At 40.7% G+C, this 16,747-nt stretch overlaps 8 non-coding genes and 1 pseudogene across 8 annotated transcripts; 8 read left to right on the forward strand and 1 right to left on the reverse strand.

Annotated features, from left to right (window-relative positions):
• Positions 1-9,469: 9,469 nt before the first annotated feature.
• TRNAN-AUU (transfer RNA asparagine (anticodon AUU)) lies at positions 9,470-9,543 on the reverse strand. Its single transcript has one exon. It is a non-coding gene; the product is annotated as a tRNA-Asn (tRNA).
• Positions 9,544-12,382: 2,839 nt separating this feature from the next.
• LOC135027955 (U1 spliceosomal RNA) lies at positions 12,383-12,546 on the forward strand. The gene has a single exon (XR_010224334.1). It is a non-coding gene; the product is annotated as a U1 spliceosomal RNA (small nuclear RNA).
• A 152-nt stretch (positions 12,547-12,698) lies between these two features.
• On the forward strand, positions 12,699-12,833 carry LOC135027998 (U1 spliceosomal RNA; annotated as a pseudogene).
• A 699-nt stretch (positions 12,834-13,532) lies between these two features.
• Positions 13,533-13,696, forward strand: LOC135028013 (U1 spliceosomal RNA). The gene has a single exon (XR_010224379.1). It is a non-coding gene; the product is annotated as a U1 spliceosomal RNA (small nuclear RNA).
• Positions 13,697-13,848: 152 nt separating this feature from the next.
• LOC135027971 (U1 spliceosomal RNA) lies at positions 13,849-14,011 on the forward strand. Its single transcript, XR_010224350.1, has one exon. It is a non-coding gene; the product is annotated as a U1 spliceosomal RNA (small nuclear RNA).
• A 671-nt stretch (positions 14,012-14,682) lies between these two features.
• Positions 14,683-14,846, forward strand: LOC135028014 (U1 spliceosomal RNA). The gene has a single exon (XR_010224380.1). It is a non-coding gene; the product is annotated as a U1 spliceosomal RNA (small nuclear RNA).
• Positions 14,847-14,998: 152 nt separating this feature from the next.
• On the forward strand, positions 14,999-15,161 carry LOC135027978 (U1 spliceosomal RNA). Its single transcript, XR_010224354.1, has one exon. It is a non-coding gene; the product is annotated as a U1 spliceosomal RNA (small nuclear RNA).
• A 671-nt stretch (positions 15,162-15,832) lies between these two features.
• LOC135028015 (U1 spliceosomal RNA) lies at positions 15,833-15,996 on the forward strand. The gene has a single exon (XR_010224381.1). It is a non-coding gene; the product is annotated as a U1 spliceosomal RNA (small nuclear RNA).
• A 152-nt stretch (positions 15,997-16,148) lies between these two features.
• On the forward strand, positions 16,149-16,311 carry LOC135027966 (U1 spliceosomal RNA). The gene has a single exon (XR_010224345.1). It is a non-coding gene; the product is annotated as a U1 spliceosomal RNA (small nuclear RNA).
• Positions 16,312-16,747: the final 436 nt, after the last annotated feature.

The raw sequence follows: 16,747 nt of genomic DNA on the forward strand, positions 1-16,747 counted from the left end.
CGTGGCTTCTGCCATCGCCATCCTGCTTCTCGTGCCGCCTTGTCGGTTTACATGGGCGACCGCCGTGATGTTGTCTGACTGAATCAGTACTGGCTGACTTTGAAGCAGGAGTCTTGCCTGACTTAGGGCATTGTAAATAGCTCTTAGTTCCAGAATATTTATGTGTAGGGACATTTCCTGGCTTGACCATAGTCCCTGGAAATTTCTTCCCTGTGTGACTGCTCCCCAGCCTCGAAGGCTGGCGGCCGTGGTTACCAGGACCCAGTCCTGTATGCCGAATCTGCGGCCCTCCAGAAGATGAGCACTCTGCAGCCACCACAGTACAGACACCCTGGTCCTTGCAGACAGGGTTATCCTCTGATGCATCTGAAGATGCGATCCGGACCACTTGTCCAACAGATCCCACTGAAAGATCCGTGCATGGAACCTTCCGAACGGAATTGCTTCGTAAGAAGCTACCATCTTTCCCAGGACTCGCGTGCAGTGGTGCACCGACACCTGTTTTGGTCTTAGGAGGTCTCTGACTAGCGATGACAACTCCTTGTCCTTCTCCTCTGGGAGAAACACCCTTTTCTGTTCTGTGTCCAGAACCATCCCCAGGAACAATAGACGTGTTGCAGGAACCAGCTGCGACTTTGGAATATTCAGGATCCAGCCGTGCTGTTGTAGCACCTGCCGAGCAAGTGCTACTCCGATCAACAACTGTTCCTTGGACCTCGCCTTTATCAGGAGATCGTCCAAGTACGGGATAATTATAACTCCCTTTTTTCGCAGGAGTATCATCATCTCGGCCATTACCTTGGTAAACACCCTCAGTGCCGTGGACAGACCAAACGGCAGCGTCTGGAATTGGTAATGACAGTCCTGTACCACAAATCTGAGGTACTCCTGGTGAGGAGAGTAAATGGGGACATGCAGGTAAGCATCCTTGATGTCCAGTGATACCATGTAATCCCCTTCCTCCAGGCTTGAGATAACCGCCCTGAGCGATTCCATCTTGAACTTGAACCGTTTTATATACGTGTTCAAAGATTTAAAATTTAAAATGGGTCTCACCGAACCGTCCAGTTTCGGTACCACAAACACTGTGGAATAGTAACCCCTTCCTTGTTGAAGGAGGGGTACCTTGACTATCACCTGCTGCAAATACAGCTTGTGAATTTGCCTCTATCACAGCCTCCCTGTCCAAGGGAGATGTTGGCAAGGCAGATTTTAGGAAACGGCGAGGGGGAGACGTCTCGAATTCCAGCTTGAATCCCTGAGACACTACTTGTAGAATCCAGGGATCCACCTGTGAGCAAGCCCACTGATTGCTGAAGCACTTGAGATGGGCCCCCACCGCACCTGGCTCCACCAGTGGAGCCCCAGCGTCATGCTGTGGACTTAGCGGAAGCGGGGGAGGACTTTTGTTCCTGGGAACTGGCTGTATATATATATATATATATATATGCACACACACTCATGTATATACATGTATACACAAATACACGTATGTACATGTTTATGTATGTCTTCAGGATCTCTTGCACTTACATGTGCAGCAGAGTACTGCAATGGAAGCATGCTGGGCCCATAACCCAGAGGTAGGCAGATTGAAACTATCCTCTGCTATATGCATTTTTTTTTGTTAATTAAAGTAATCCAAAACTGGGATTGATATTTTGTCTCTTTTATTTTTACTTAAAGTACAATAACTTTTACCATTTTAATTTGTTTTAATAGTATATTGACAGTATTGTTTTCTTTCAAAAATCCACTTCATTTTCTTTACCCTATTATTAACATGGTAATTGACAAAAACAAACTACATTGTCACCAGAAGAGCAATACAAAATGTACAAGTGATATATTAAAATCATCTTTCCAGCTTGAATTTCAATGATGCATTGGGGCAACGATTTTGTGAGAAACATCTTCACCCTTAAATAAAGATTTTCTTAATTCCTTACCTGTGTGCTAATTAGATATCACCTTGTTTTCATATTAAACAGACTTCCACATGAGAAAGCAGCAAGGATGCAGTGGCGTTAATGTTTCCTGGTGTCAACCTGTATTATTTCAGTAGACATTGAAATGAGGATGCATCTTGCTGCCTTTCCAATGAAGCAAGTTTAATTTAGTAATAGGTGAAAAACCATCCTTACAAAGGTGTTAATCAGAGACTTGGCTTTGTGGACACTTTTCAGAGAACAAATTTGTTAGCATAAAAATAAAGCCAGAAAATAAAGAGCTGTTTAATCACTCAATTGGATTTTTCTGCCAGCATATTTTTTTTCTCTGCAACCCACTGCTAAATTGTGCTACCTAGCTGTTTTTATAAAATCACTGAATCAAATCTAAATCTGATTACATCAGAGAAGGCCAAGTACCCTACACCATAACAATGGGTTTGAAATTTTGACTTGTCTACTTAAAGATCACCAAAATCTGATAACAAGGTCAATTAGGTCCCTGGGTGGGATTGAACCACCAACCTTTTGGTTAATAGCCGTACATACTAACTGATTGCGCCACAGAGACACTTTGCAAAAGTCCATACTGACAAAGGCTAATAAGCATTCATCTAAAACGTTTCCTAGAAAAACTTTAAAAAGTCAATAATCTGGAGAGTTTTTGTAAGATGTTTCTTCCATCAACCAACGAAGAAACACATTGGTACTTTCCCATGATGAGTGAGTGCTTCAGGATCTCTTGCACTTACATGTGCAGCAGAGTACTGCAATGGAAGCATGCTGGACCCATAACCCAGAGGTAGGCAGATTGAAACTATCCTCTGTTGTATGCTTTTTTTTTTTTTTGTTAATTAAAGTAATCCAAAACTGGGATTGATATTTTGGCTCTTTTATTTTTACTTAAAGTACAATAACTTTTACCATTTTAATTTGTTTTAATAGTATATTGACAGTATTGTTTTCTTTCAAAAATCCACTTAATTTTCTTTACCCTATTATTAAAATGGTAATTGACAAAAACAAACTACATTGTCACCAGAAGAGCAATACAAAATGTACAAGTGATATATTAAAATCATCTTTCCAGCTTGAATTTCAATGATGCATTGGGGCAACGATTTTGTGAGAAACATCTTCACCCTTAAATAAAGATTTTCTTAATTCCTTACCTGTGTGCTAATTAGATATCACCTTGTTTTCACATTAAACAGACTTCCACATGAGAAAGCAGCAAGGATGCAGTGGCGTTAATGTTTCCTGGTGTCAACCTGTATTATTTCAGTAGACATTGAAATGAGGATGCATCTTGCTGCCTTTCCAATGAAGCAAGTTTAATTTAGTAATAGGTGAAAAACCATCCCTACAAAGGTGTTAATCAGAGACTTGGCTTTGTGGACACTTTTCAGAGAACAAATTTGTTAGCATAAAAATAAAGCCAGAAAATGAAGAGCTGTTTAATCACGCAATTTGATTTTTTTGCCAGCATATTTCTTTTTCTCTGCAACCCACTGCTAAATTGTGCTTCCTAGATGTTTTTATAAAATCACTGAATCAAATCTAACTCTGATTACATCAGAGAAGGCCAGGTACCCTACACCATAACAGGGGGTATGAAATTTGACTTGTCTACTTAAAGATCACCAAAATCTGATAACAAGGTCAATTAGGTCCCTGGGTGGGATTGAACCACCAACCTTTTGGTTAATAGCCGTACATACTAACTGATTGCGCCACAGAGACACTTTGCAAAAGTTCATACTGACAAAGGCTAATAAGCATTCATCTAAAACGTTTCCTAGAAAAACTTTAAAAAGTCAATAATCTGGAGAGTTTTTGTAAGATGTTTCTTCCATCAACCAACGAAGAAACACATTGGTACTTTCCCATGATGAGTGAGTGCTTCAGGATCTCTTGCACTTACATGTGCAGCAGAGTACTGCAATGGAAGCATGCTGGGCCCATAACCCAGAGGTAGGCAGATTGAAAACTATCCTCTGCTGTATGCTTTTTTTTTTTTTTTGTTAATTAAAGTAATCCAAAACTGGGATTGATATTTTGGCTCTTTTATTTTTACTTAAAGTACAATAACTTTTACCATTTTAATTTGTTTTAATAGTATATTGACAGTATTGTTTTCTTTCAAAAATCCACTTAATTTTCTTTACCCTATTATTAAAATGGTAATTGACAAAAACAAACTACATTGTCACCAGAAGAGCAATACAAAATGTACAAGTGATATATTAAAATCATCTTTCCAGCTTGAATTTCAATGATGCATTGGGGCAACGATTTTGTGAGAAACATCTTCACCCTTAAATAAAGATTTTCTTAATTCCTTACCTGTGTGCTAATTAGATATCACCTTGTTTTCACATTAAACAGACTTCCACATGAGAAAGCAGCAAGGATGCAGTGGCGTTAATGTTTCCTGGTGTCAACCTGTATTATTTCAGTAGACATTGAAATGAGGATGCATCTTGCTGCCTTTCCAATGAAGCAAGTTTAATTTAGTAATAGGTGAAAAACCATCCCTACAAAGGTGTTAATCAGAGACTTGGCTTTGTGGACACTTTTCAGAGAACAAATTTGTTAGCATAAAAATAAAGCCAGAAAATGAAGAGCTGTTTAATCACGCAATTTGATTTTTTTGCCAGCATATTTCTTTTTCTCTGCAACCCACTGCTAAATTGTGCTTCCTAGATGTTTTTATAAAATCACTGAATCAAATCTAACTCTGATTACATCAGAGAAGGCCAGGTACCCTACACCATAACAGGGGGTATGAAATTTGACTTGTCTACTTAAAGATCACCAAAATCTGATAACAAGGTCAATTAGGTCCCTGGGTGGGATTGAACCACCAACCTTTTGGTTAATAGCCGTACATACTAACTGATTGCGCCACAGAGACACTTTGCAAAAGTTCATACTGACAAAGGCTAATAAGCATTCATCTAAAACGTTTCCTAGAAAAACTTTAAAAAGTCAATAATCTGGAGAGTTTTTGTAAGATGTTTCTTCCATCAACCAACGAAGAAACACATTGGTACTTTCCCATGATGAGTGAGTGCTTCAGGATCTCTTGCACTTACATGTGCAGCAGAGTACTGCAATGGAAGCATGCTGGGCCCATAACCAAGAGGTAGGCAGATTGAAACTATCCTCTGCTATATGCATTTTTTTGTTTGTTAATTAAAGTAATCCAAAACTGGGATTGATATTTTGGCTCTTTTATTTTTACTTAAAGTACAATAACTTTTACCATTTTAATTTGTTTTAATAGTATATTGACAGTATTGTTTTCTTTCAAAAATCCACTTAATTTTCTTTACCCTATTATTAAAATGGTAATTGACAAAATCAAACTACATTGTCACCAGAAGAGCAATACAAAATGTACAAGTGATATATTAAAATCATCTTTCCAGCTTGAATTTCAATGATGCATTGGGGCAACGATTTTGTGAGAAACATCTTCACCCTTAAATAAAGATTTTCTTAATTCCTTACCTGTGTGCTAATTAGATATCACCTTGTTTTCACATTAAACAGACTTCCACATGAGAAAGCAGCAAGGATGCAGTGGCGTTAATGTTTCCTGGTGTCAACCTGTATTATTTCAGTAGACATTGAAATGAGGATGCATCTTGCTGCCTTTCCAATGAAGCAAGTTTAATTTAGTAATAGGTGAAAAACCATCCCTACAAAGGTGTTAATCAGAGACTTGGCTTTGTGGACACTTTTCAGAGAACAAATTTGTTAGCATAAAAATAAAGCCAGAAAATGAAGAGCTGTTTAATCACGCAATTTGATTTTTTTGCCAGCATATTTCTTTTTCTCTGCAACCCACTGCTAAATTGTGCTTCCTAGATGTTTTTATAAAATCACTGAATCAAATCTAACTCTGATTACATCAGAGAAGGCCAGGTACCCTACACCATCACAGGGGGTATGAAATTTGACTTGTCTACTTAAAGATCACCAAAATCTGATAACAAGGTCAATTAGGTCCCTGGGTGGGATTGAACCACCAACCTTTTGGTTAATAGCTGTACATACTAACTGATTGCGCCACAGAGACACTTTGCGAAAGTTCATACTGACAAAGGCTAATAAGCATTCATCTAAAACGTTTCCTAGAAAAACTTTAAAAAGTCAATAATCTGGAGAGTTTTTGTAAGATGTTTCTTCCATCAACCAACGAAGAAACACATTGGTACTTTCCCATGATGAGTGAGTGCTTCAGGATCTCTTGCACTTACATGTGCAGCAGAGTACTGCAATGGAAGCATGCTGGGCCCATAACCCAGAGGTAGGCAGATTGAAACTATCCTCTGCTATATGCATTTTTTTTTGTTAATTAAAGTAATCCAAAACTGGGATTGATATTTTGTCTCTTTTATTTTTACTTAAAGTACAATAACTTTTACCATTTTAATTTGTTTTAATAGTATATTGACAGTATTGTTTTCTTTCAAAAATCCACTTCATTTTCTTTACCCTATTATTAAAATGGTAATTGACAAAAACAAACTACATTGTCACCAGAAGAGCAATACAAAATGTACAAGTGATATATTAAAATCATCTTTCCAGCTTGAATTTCAATGATGCATTGGGGCAACGATTTTGTGAGAAACATCTTCACCCTTAAATAAAGATTTTCTTAATTCCTTACCTGTGTGCTAATTAGATATCACCTTGTTTTCATATTAAACAGACTTCCACATGAGAAAGCAGCAAGGATGCAGTGGCGTTAATGTTTCCTGGTGTCAACCTGTATTATTTCAGTAGACATTGAAATGAGGATGCATCTTGCTGCCTTTCCAATGAAGCAAGTTTAATTTAGTAATAGGTGAAAAACCATCCTTACAAAGGTGTTAATCAGAGACTTGGCTTTGTGGACACTTTTCAGAGAACAAATTTGTTAGCATAAAAATAAAGCCAGAAAATAAAGAGCTGTTTAATCACTCAATTGGATTTTTCTGCCAGCATATTTTTTTTCTCTGCAACCCACTGCTAAATTGTGCTTCCTAGATGTTTTTATAAAATCACTGAATCAAATCTAACTCTGATTACATCAGAGAAGGCCAGGTACCCTACACCATAACAGGGGGTATGAAATTTAACTTGTCTACTTAAAGATCACCAAAATCTGATAACAAGGTCAATTAGGTTCCTGGGTGGGATTGAACCACCAACCTTTTGGTTAATAGTCGTACACACTAACTGATTGCGCCACAGAGACACTTTGCAAAAGTTCATACTGACAAAGGCTAATAAGCATTCATCTAAAACGTTTCCTAGAAAAACTTTAAAAAGTCAATAATCTGGAGAGTTTTTGTAAGATGTTTCTTCTATCAACCAACAAAGAAACACATTGGTACTTTCCCATGATGAGTGAGTGCTTCAGGATCTCTTGCACTTACATGTGCAACAGAGTACAGCAATGGAAGCATGCTGGGCCCATAACCCAGAGGTAGGCAGATTGAAACTATCCTCTGCTATATGCATTTTTTTGTTTGTTAATTAAAGTAATCCAAAACTGGGATTGATATTTTGGCTCTTTTATTTTTACTTAAAGTACAATAACTTTTACCATTTTAATTTGTTTTAATAGTATATTGACAGTATTGTTTTCTTTCAAAAATCCACTTAATTTTCTTTACCCTATTATTAAAATGGTAATTGACAAAAACAAACTACATTGTCACCAGAAGAGCAATACAAAATGTACAAGTGATATATTAAAATCATCTTTCCAGCTTGAATTTCAATGATGCATTGGGGCAACGATTTTGTGAGAAACATCTTCACCCTTAAATAAAGATTTTCTTAATTCCTTACCTGTGTGCTAATTAGATATCACCTTGTTTTCACATTAAACAGACTTCCACATGAGAAAGCAGCAAGGATGCAGTGGCGTTAATGTTTCCTGGTGTCAACCTGTATTATTTCAGTAGACATTGAAATGAGGATGCATCTTGCTGCCTTTCCAATGAAGCAAGTTTAATTTAGTAATAGGTGAAAACCCATCCTTACAAAGGTGTTAATCAGAGACTTGGCTTTGTGGACACTTTTCAGAGAACAAATTTGTTAGCATAAAAATAAAGCCAGAAAATAAAGAGCTGTTTAATCACTCAATTGGATTTTTCTGCCAGCATATTTTTTTTCTCTGCAACCCACTGCTAAATTGTGCTTCCTAGCTGTTTTTATAAAATCACTGAATCAAATCTAACTCTGATTACATCAGAGAAGGCCAGGTACCCTACACCATAACAGGGGGTTTGAAATTTTGACTTGTCTACTTAAAGATCACCAAAATCTGATAACAAGGTCAATTAGGTCCCTGGGTGGGATTGAACCACCAACCTTTTGGTTAATAGCCGTACATACTAACTGATTGCGCCACAGAGACACTTTGCAAAAGTCCATACTGACAAAGGCTAATAAGCATTCATCTAAAACGTTTCCTAGAAAAACTTTAAAAAGTCAATAATCTGGAGAGTTTTTGTAAGATGTTTCTTCCATCAACCAACGAAGAAACACATTGGTACTTTCCCATGATGAGTGAGTGCTTCAGGATCTCTTGAACTTACATGTGCAGCAGAGTACTGCAATGGAAGCATGCTGGGCCCATAACCCAGAGGTAGGCAGATTGAAACTATCCTCTGCTATATGCATTTTTTTTTGTTAATTAAAGTAATCCAAAACTGGGATTGAAATTTTAGTCTCTTTTATTTTTACTTAAAGTACAATAACTTGTACCATTTTAATTTGTTTTAATAGTATATTGACAGTATTGTTTTCTTTCAAAAATCCACTTCATTTTCTTTACCCTATTATTAAAATGGTAATTGACAAAAACAAACTACATTGTCACCAGAAGAGCAATACAAAATGTACAAGTGATATATTAAAATCATCTTTCCAGCTTGAATTTCAATGATGCATTGGGTCAACAATTTTGTGAGAAACATCTTCACCCTTAAATAAAGATTTTCTTAATTCCTTACCTGTGTGCTAATTTGATATCACCTTGTTTTCACATTAAACAGACTTCCACATGAGAAAGCAGCAAGGATGCAGTGGCGTTAATGTTTCCTGGTGTCAACTTGTATTATTTCAGTAGACATTGAAATGAGGATGCATCTTGCTGCCTTTCCAATGAAGCAAGTTTAATTTAGTAATAGGTGAAAAACCATCCTTACAAAGGTGTTAATCAGAGACTTGGCTTTGTGGACACTTTTCAGAGAACAAATTTGTTAGCATAAAAATAAAGCCAGAAAATGAAGAGCTGTTTAATCACTCGATTGGATTTTTCTGCCAGCATATTTTTTTTCTCTGCAACCCACTGCTAAATTGTGCTTCCTAGCTGTTTTTTATAAAATCACTGAATCAAATCTAACTCTGATTACATCAGAGAAGGCCATGTACCCTACACCATAAGAGGAGGTTTGAAATTTTGACTTGTCTACATAAATATCACCAAAATCTGATCACAAGGTTAATTACGTCCCTGGGTGGGATTGAACCACCAACCTTTTGGTTAATAGCCAAACACACTAACCGATTGCGCCACAGAGACACTTTGCAAAAAGTACATACTGACAAAGGCTAATAAGCATTCATCTAAAACGTTTCCTAGAAAAACTTTAAAAAGTCAATAATCTGGAGAGTTTTTGTAAGATGTTTCTTCCATCAACCAACGAAGAAACACATTGGTACTTTCCCATGATGAGTGAGTGCTTCAGGATCTCTTGCACTTACATGTGCAGCAGAGTACTGCAATGGAAGCATGCTGGGCCCATAACCCAGAGGTAGGCAGATTGAAACTATCCTTTGCTATATGCATTTTTTTTTGTTAATTTAAGTAATCAAAACTGGGATTGATATTTTTGCTCTTTTATTATTACTTAAAGTACAATAACTTTTACCATTTTAATTTGTTTTAATAGTATATTGACAGTATTGTTTTCTTTCAAAAATCCACTTCATTTTCTTTACCCTATTATTAAAATGGTAATTGACAAAAACAAACTACATTGTCACCAGAAGAGCAATACAAAATGTACAAGTGATATATTAAATTCATCTTTCCAGCTTGAATTTCAATGATGCATTGGGTCAACAATTTTGTGAGAAACATCTTCACCCTTAAATAAAGATTTTCTTAATTCCTTACCTGTGTGCTAATTAGATATCACCTTGTTTTCACATTAAACAGACTTCCACATGAGAAAGCAGCAAGGATGCAGTGGCGTTAATGTTTCCTGGTGTCAACCTGTATTATTTCAGTAGACATTGAAATGAGGATGCATCTTGCTGCCTTTCCAATGAAGCAAGTTTAATTTAGTAATAGGTGAAAAACCATCCTTACAAAGGTGTTAATCAGAGACTTGGATTTGTGGACACTTTTCAGAGAACAAATTTGTTAGCATAAAAATAAAGCCAGAAAATGAAGAGCTGTTTAATCACTCAATTGGATTTTTCTGCCAGCATATTTTTTTTCTCTGCAACCCACTGCTAAATTGTGCTTCCTAGCTGGTTTTTATAAAATCACTGAATCAAATCTAACTCTGATTACATCAGAGAAGGCCAGGTACCCTACACCATAAGAGGAGGTTTGAAATTTTGACTTGTCTAATTAAATATCTCCAAAATCTGATCACAAGGTCAATTACATCCCTGGGTGGGATTGAACCACCAACCTTTTGGTTAAAAACCGAACACACTAACCAATTGCGCCACAGAGACACTTTGCAAACAGTACATACTGACAAAGGCTAATAAGCATACATCTAGAACGTTTCCTAGAAAAACATTAAAAAATCAATAATCTGGAGAGTTTTTGTAAGATGTTTCTTCCATCAACCAATGAATAAACACATTGGTACTTTCCCATGATGAGTGAGTGCTTCAGGATCTCTTGCACTTACATGTGCAGCAGAGTACTGCAATGGAAGAATGCTGGACCCATAACCCAGAGGTAGGCAGATTGAAACTATCCTTTGCTATATGCATTTTTTTTTGTTAATTTAAGTAATCAAAACTGGGATTGATATTTTTGCTCTTTTATTTTTACTTAAAGTACAATAACTTTTACCATTTTAATTTGTTTTAATAGTATATTGACAGTATAGTTTTCTTTCAAAAATCCACTTAATTTTCTTTACCCTATTATTAAAATGGTAATTGACAAAAAAAACTACATTGTCACCAGAAGAGCAATACAAAATGTACAAGTGATATATTAAAATCATCTTTCCAGCTTGAATTTCAATGATGCATTGGGGCAACAATTTTGTGAGAAACATCTTCACCCTTAAATAAAGATTTTCGTAATTTCTTACCTGTGTGCTAATTAGATATCACCTTGTTTTCACATTAAACAGACTTCCACATGAGAAAGCAGCAAGGATGCAGTGGCGTTAATGTTTCCTGGTGTCAACCTGTATTATTTCAGTAGACATTGAAATGAGGATGCATCTTGCTGCCTTTCCAATGAAGCAAGTTTAATTTAGTAATAGGTGAAAAACCATCCCTACAAAGGTGTTAATCAGAGACTTGGCTTTGTGGACACTTTTCAGAGAACAAATTTGTTAGCATAAAAATAAAGCCAGAAAATGAAGAGCTGTTTAATCACGCAATTTGATTTTTTTGCCAGCATATTTCTTTTTCTCTGCAACCCACTGCTAAATTGTGCTTCCTAGATGTTTTTATAAAATTACTGAATCAAATCTAACTCTGATTACATCAGAGAAGGCCAGGTACCCTACACCATAACAGGGGGTTTGAAATTTTGACTTGTCTACTTTAAGATCACCAAAATCTGATAACAAGGTCAATTAGGTCCCTGGGTGGGATTGAACCACCAACCTTTTGGTTAATAGCCGTACATACTAACTGATTGCGCCACAGAGACCCTTTTACTTGCCTTACAGAGCAGCTCTGGAGCTGTTACAGTGCCCAGCTGCTGCAAGAAATCAGCTTGAATGCTTAAGGGGCTGGGGCATAGCCAACATGAGCCCCACACCGAAGGAGGGTGGAGGTGTTTAATGCGAACTAGGGGTCATCCAAGCGCCGCAAAAGGCCGCCATGCCCTGCACGCCCCTTTTCTCTTTTCATATGCAGACGAGGGTTGAAGCCAACTTTGACCCACTGCTTGGATGACATCACCATATGCAAATCCATCTGCTGCAGGCCTTCCCCCAAGAATGCTTGCACTAGTTGTTGCATTTGGTTTGTTGTTTGGGGGTGCTTCAGTATTAGGCAGCCTTCTGCCCTCCCATGTTCATCTGAAAATATGTGTTCTCCCTGCAGTTGTTGTCCCCAGATGAGAGTTCCCTTGTGCTGCCTCAGTTGAATCTCCTTTACTTGACAGAGATGTGCCTGAGCAGTGGCCCTCCCCAGCTCTATCCCAAATCATACTTATTTTGCATAGGAGATACCATGGTCATGAAGATTGTTCTCCCAGGGTGAGGTTCATTCATTGCATTCTGGGTATGCTGACCCCTATGATTTCCACAAATGTGGGAAACTCGACTGCATTATTTGTGGTAGTGGGGGACTGTGTTTGTGCTTTCCTCTGGTCAGCTCTGGTAAAAGTCAGATTTCTTTGTCTCAGATCTTCCTCTAGCCTTGTTCTTTTTTCTAGAGTTCCCTTGCGCTGCCTCAGTTGGATCTCCTTCACTTGACAGGGGGGTACCCAAGCAGCAACCCTCCCCAGCTCTAGCCCAACTCCTACTTACCTGCCAGGTGAGATACTATGATCATGAAGGTGCTTCTCCCAGGGCAAGGCTCACCCATTGCACTCTGGGTGTGCTGCTCCTGCGATTTCCCCAAATGTGGGAAACTTGACTGCATAATTTGATTTTCCCCTGGTCGGCTCTCGTATAATTCAGATCTCTTTGTCTCAGGTCTCTCTCCAGCCTAGTTTGCTGTCTGTTTCCACTTCTCTTTTCTTGAGCCGCTCCCTTCTATGCCCTAGCGCACTATCCTGACTTCTCCCGTCTGCTTACTTTGTGCTTTCCATTGCACAATGCAAACTACAGGTAGTACTGCAGGGCCCACACCCTTTTACTTGCCTTACAGAGCAGCTCTGGGGCTGTTACAGTGCCCAGCTGCTGCAAGAAATCAGCTTGAATGCTTCAGGGGCTGGGGCATAGCCAACATGAGCCCCACACCGAAGGAGGGTGAAGGTGTTTAATGCGAACTAGGGGTCATCCAAGCGCCGCAAAAGGCTGCCATGCCCTGCACGCCCCTTTTCTCTTTTCATATGCAGACGAGGGTTGAAGCCAACTTTGACCCACTGCTTGGATGGCATTACCATATGCAAATCAATCTGCTGCAGGCCTTCCCCCAGGAATGCTTGCACTAGTTGTTGCATTTGGTTTGTTGTTTGGGGGTGCTTCAGTATTAGGCAGCCTTCTGCCCTCCCATGTTCATCTGAAAATATGTGTTCTCCCTGCAGTTGTTGTCCCCAGATGAGAGTTCCCTTGTGCTGCCTCAGTTGAATCTCCTTTACTTGACAGAGATGTGCCTGAGCAGCGGCCCTCCCCAGCCCTATCTCAAATCATACTTATTTTGCATAGGAGATACCATGGTCATGAAGATTGTTCTCCCAGGGTGAGGTTCATTCATTGCATTCTGGGTATGCTGACCCCTGTGATTTCCCCAAATGTGGGAAACTCGACTGCATTATTTGTGGTAGTGGGGGACTGTGTTTGTGCTTTCCTCTGGTCAGCTCTGGTAAAAGTCAGATTTCTTTGTCTCAGATCTTCCTCTAGCCTTGTTCTTCTTTCGAGAGTTCCCTTGTGCTGCTTCAGTTGGATCTCCTTCACTTGACAGGGGGGTGCCCGAGCAGCGACCCCCCCCAGCTCTAGCCCAACTCCTACTTACCTGCCAGGTGAGATACTATGATCAGGAAGGTGCTTCTCCCAGGGCAAGGCTCACCCATTGCACTCTGGGTGTGCTGCTCCTGCGATTTCCCCAAATGTGGGACACTTGACTGCATAATTTGTGTTTCCTCTGGTCGGCTCTCGTATAATTCAGATCTCTTTGTCTCAGGTCTCTCTCCAGCCTAGTTTGCTGTCTGTTTCCACTTCTCTTTTCTTGAGCCGCTCCCTTCTATGCCCTTGCGCACTATCCTGACTTCTCCCGTCTGCTTACTTTGTGCCTTCCAACGCACAATGCGAACTACAGGTAGTGCTGCAGGGCCCACACTCTTTTACTTGCCTTACAGAGCAGCTCTGGAGCTGTTACAGTGCCCAGCTGCTGCAAGAAATCAGCTTGAATGCTTCAGGGGCTGGGGCATAGCCAACATGAGCCCCACACCGAAGGAGGGTGGAGGTGTTTAATGCGAACTAGGGGTCATCCAAGCGCCGCAAAAGGCCGCCATGCCCTGCACGCCCCTTTTCTCTTTTCATATGCAGACGAGGGTTGAAGCCAACTTTGACCCACTGCTTGGATGACATCACCATATGCAAATCCATCTGCTGCAGGCCTTCCCCCAGGAATGCTTGCACTAGTTGTTGCATTTGGTTTGTTGTTTGGGGGTGCTTCAGTATTAGGCAGCCTTCTGCCCTCCCATGTTCATCTGAAAATATGTGTTCTCCCTGCAGTTGTTGTCCCCAGATGAGAGTTCCCTTGTGCTGCCTCAGTTGAATCTCCTTTACTTGACAGAGATGTGCCTGAGCAGCGGCCCTCCCCAGCCCTATCCCAAATCATACTTATTTTGCATAGGAGATACCATGGTCATGAAGATTGTTCTCCCAGGGTGAGGTTCATTCATTGCATTCTGGGTATGCTGACCCCTGTGATTTCCCCAAATGTGGGAAACTCGACTGCATTATTTGTGGTAGTGGGGGACTGTGTTTGTGCTTTCCTCTGGTCAGCTCTGGTAAAAGTCAGATTTCTTTGTCTCAGATCTTCCTCTAGCCTTGTTCTTCTTTCGAGAGTTCCCTTGTGCTGCCTCAGTTGGATCTCCTTCACTTGACAGGGGGGTGCCCGAGCAGCGACCCTCCCCAGCTCTAGCCCAACTCCTACTTACCTGCCAGGTGAGATACTATGATCAGGAAGGTGCTTCTCCCAGGGCAAGGCTCACCCATTGCACTCTGGGTGTGCTGCTCCTGCGATTTCCCCAAATGTGGGACACTTGATTGCATAATTTGTGTTTCCTCTGGTCGGCTCTCGTATAATTCAGATCTCTTTGTCTCAGGTCTCTCTCCAGCCTAGTTTGCTGTCTGTTTCCACTTCTCTTTTCTTGAGCTGCTCCCTTCTATGCCCTTGCGCACTATCCTGACTTCTCCCGTCTGCTTACTTTGTGCCTTCCAACGCACAATGCGAACTACAGGTAGTGCTGCAGGGCCCACACCCTTTTAGTTGCCTTACAGAGCAGCTCTGGAGCTGTTACAGTGCCCAGCTGCTGCAAGAAATCAGCAGGAATGCTTCAGGGGCTGGGGCATTGCCAACATGAGCCCCACACCGAAGGAGGGTGGGGGTGTTTAATGCGAACTAAGGGTCATCCAAGCGCCGCAAAAGGCCGCCATGCCCTGCATACCCCTTTTCTCTTTTCATATGCAGATGAGGGTTCCAGCCAACTTTGGCCCACTGCTTGGATGACATCACTGTATGCAAATCCGTCTTCTGCAGACCTTCCCCCAGGAATGCTTGTACTAGTTGTTGCATTTGGTTTGTTGTTTGGGGGTGCTTCAGTATTAGGCAGCCTTCTGCCCTCCCATGTTCATTTGAAAATATGTGTTCTCCCTGCAGTTGTTGTCCCCAGATGAGAGTTCCCTTGTGCTGCCTCAGTTGAATCTCCTTTACTTGACAGATATATGCCTGAGCAGCGGCCCTCCCCAGCCCTATCCCAAATCATACTTATTTTGCATAGGAGATACCATGGTCATGAAGATTGTTCTCCCAGGGTGAGGTTCATTCATTGCATTCTGGGTATGCTGACCCCTGTGATTTCCCCAAATGTGGGAAACTCGACTGCATTATTTGTGGTAGTGGGGGACTGTGTTTGTGCTTTCCTCTGGTCAGCTCTGGTAAAAGTCAGATTTCTTTGTCTCAGATCTTCCTCTAGCCTTGTTCTTCTTTCGAGAGTTCCCTTGTGCTGCCTCAGTTGGATCTCCTTCACTTGACAGGGGGGTGCCCGAGCAGCGACCCTCCCCAGCTCTAGCCCAACTCCTACTTACCTGCCAGGTGAGATACTATGATCAGGAAGGTGCTTCTCCCAGGGCAAGGCTCACCCATTGCACTCTGGGTGTGCTGCTCCTGCGATTTCCCCAAATGTGGGACACTTGACTGCATAATTTGTGTTTTCTCTGGTCGGCTCTCGTATAATTCAGATCTCTTTGTCTCAGGTCTCTCTCCAGCCTAGTTTGCTGTCTGTTTCCACTTCTTTTTTCTTGAGCCGTTCCCTTCTATGCCCTTGCGCACTATCCTGACTTCTCCCGTCTGCTTACTTTGTGCCTTCCAACGCACAATGCGAACTACAGGTAGTGCTGCAGGGCCCACACCCTTTTACTTGCCTTACAGAGCAGCTCTGGAGCTGTTACAGTGCCCAGCTGCTGCAAGAAATCAGCTTGAATGCTTCAGGTGCTGGGGCATAGCCAACATGAGCCCCACACCGAAGGAGGGTGGAGGTGTTTAATGCGAATTAGAAGTCATCCAAGCGCCGCAAAAGGCCGCCATGCCCTGCACATCCCTTTTTTCTTTTCATATGCAGACGAGGGTTGAAGCCAACTTTGACCCACTGCTTGGATGACATCACCATATGCAAATCC

Source organism: Pseudophryne corroboree, unplaced genomic scaffold, assembly GCF_028390025.1.
Source record: "Pseudophryne corroboree isolate aPseCor3 unplaced genomic scaffold, aPseCor3.hap2 scaffold_472, whole genome shotgun sequence".
NCBI lineage: Eukaryota > Metazoa > Chordata > Amphibia > Anura > Myobatrachidae > Pseudophryne > Pseudophryne corroboree.